This window comes from Myotis daubentonii, chromosome 5 (assembly GCF_963259705.1).
Source record: "Myotis daubentonii chromosome 5, mMyoDau2.1, whole genome shotgun sequence".
NCBI lineage: Eukaryota > Metazoa > Chordata > Mammalia > Chiroptera > Vespertilionidae > Myotis > Myotis daubentonii.
The window spans coordinates 64980555-64982981 of record NC_081844.1 but is presented as its reverse complement, the minus strand read 5'-3'; the positions used below and the strand labels follow the sequence as shown (position 1 = coordinate 64982981).

At 40.0% G+C, this 2427-nt stretch overlaps 1 pseudogene; it reads right to left on the bottom strand.

Moving 5' to 3' along the window:
• Window positions 1-303: 303 nt before the first annotated feature.
• LOC132234301 (enhancer of rudimentary homolog) lies at window positions 304-1008 on the bottom strand (annotated as a pseudogene).
• Window positions 1009-2427: the final 1419 nt, after the last annotated feature.

Here is a 2427-nt window from a genome sequence, read left to right as displayed (position 1 = left end):
GGGAAACAGAGGCGGCTGAGGTCAGAGTTTGAAAAGTTAATCCATGCAGAATCACAAGAGTAAAAATGATGTATTATCTACCATCTGCTTGTTAGCCACTGTCCCCAAAAGTCCAACAGTCTGACTGTTTAAATAACAGGCAATGATATTTATTTTCAACATTTGCAGTTGATAATGAAAATTAAATAGTGACACTGCAGAATTCAAATTCATTAAATCAGAAAAAAATGAGTTTTAATTCACTGTGGTAAAATTAATGATCAATTGAGTAAGGTGGCCTGTTTAGTCAGTGATTATTTTTTTTAATATAACTAAAGAACATTTATTTGTTTTTCACTAAGACTTTATCTTAGCACATAATTAAACTGTCACTACCCCCCACCCCATCTTGAAGAAGGGTTAGTACAGTGAATGTTATAAAGCAGATATGAAGAATTGAAATCAACATTAACTGACAAAGAAAAACTTCTAAGTCATCATAACAATGTTTAAGTAAAAAAAGAGAAAAAAAGGGGGTGATGGGAGTTCAGATTGAACAAGATCCTCACATATCATCTAACACATTCAGTCCTGGCTAGAGTGTACCAAAATGGAAACAGGATTACTATAATACAAAACTTCACTACAGACAGCTGTACAGAACCCCCAAATGCTTCCAACACAACTATTTCCCGGCCTGTTGGGCCTGTCGACAAAGGAGCACATAGATCTTCTCTTTAATCCAATCTTTGTTATAAGGCTGGTATGTCTGGGTATCAGCTCAGTAAACAAGACAGATGAGGTCTGCCAAATCATCAATAAAATCAAACAACTGGCTGATATCATATGTGATAGAGGGGCTGTTGGGGTTCATTCTCTTCAGATGTTCTTCATACATTTTACAAACGCCTGCCATGCACTCATTCACTGATTCATAATCAGCATAAGTTCTGCCTTCTGGTCTCTTGGTAGGCTGTACCAGCAAAATGGTGTGAGACATCGCACCAAGTTCTTTCACTGCAGCCGCCCTCGTCAGTGATTATTAAAACGAATCATTAAAGAAAGAAGTTGCCATTATCAGTGTTAGAAAAACGATTAGACAGAGAGCCCTGAACATGGTCCCGGCTCTTAAGCTGAGAGTTCCACTCACAACCCTACTCCCATTCTGAAAGAACCGAGCCTCCCCAGAGCACAAGCACCTTTTGATTCCGACTCAAATCTGTGTTGCTGCAGTATGCTATGTATAAGAAGGTGGACGTGTTTTTTTTCTTTTGAAAAAGAGATTTTCCAAAAGGCTGAGAATGGAAAATCTGAGTATAGAGTTTAAAATAGGTTGCTATATAGGAAGGGGTGGGAGATTGTGAACTGAGTTCAGGGGAAGAGAGATTTCCACATGGCATTTTGTTCCTTTGAAAGTTCAAGTTCTTTTTCTCTTGAATAGTGCTAAAGGATGAGGAATTAAATAGGTCTCTCTAGGAAGGATTATCCCTTTGTAGAGGCAACTGTCTAACAATAGGTTAGGGTGAATGTGGCCATGTTATTGGAAATGGATTAAGGAATACACTTAGCATTAAAGAATCAGCAAGAATAAAGGAGGCATATGGCCGGCTACTAGTGACAAGTTATTAGGAATGCTCTGTAAGCAAACTGCTTATTTTCATATACTGGATTTCCACTGAGTACCTGCACATGAGGGAAAGCTACTAATCTTTTGTGCTTTCATTTTCTAATTTGTGAAATAGTTAGAATAGTACTTATGTCCTAAAATTATTGTAAAAGTTAAATAAGAATTTTTTAAAAAAATCCTTAGGTGACTCTTAGCCTAGATTGAATTTTTGGGTATTGCTATGCTTTTGTTGTTCCTATTGTAGAAAATTATGCTCATCTTCCACTAATGATTCCTCCAAAAGAGTTGGTGAGGGATAGCCAGGGAGAGAGAGCCCTATTCTCCTAAAATACATTTATCAGGTAGGAAGCCTAGTATTTGTGTTCTTGCCTTTTCTACATCTGAAAAGTTCTCATCTAATCTAATAAAAGAAAAACATGAAAATCAACTGTACCTCCGCTATGCCCACAAGCCAATCAGGGGCAAATGTGCAAATTAATCCAACTAAGATCGCGGTGGCCACAGAGCTGGAGCGAGCAGGAGGCTTAGGTTGCCCCGGTGATGGAGGAAGCCAAGCTTCCCGCTTGCCATGCTGGCCCTGAGCTCAGCTCAAGGCTACAAAGTTTCAATTATAGAAGATAAATAAATCCCAGATACCTGCTTCCAGCCTGCGGCTGTGGCCAGCCTGCAAACAGCCATCAGCCCCTCACCCAGGCTAGCCAGGCACCCCAGCGGGACCCCCACCCTGATCCAGGATACCCTTCAGGGCAAACCAGCTGGCCCCCACCCGTGCACCAGGCCTCTATCCTATATAATAAAAGGGTAATATGCAAATTGACCCT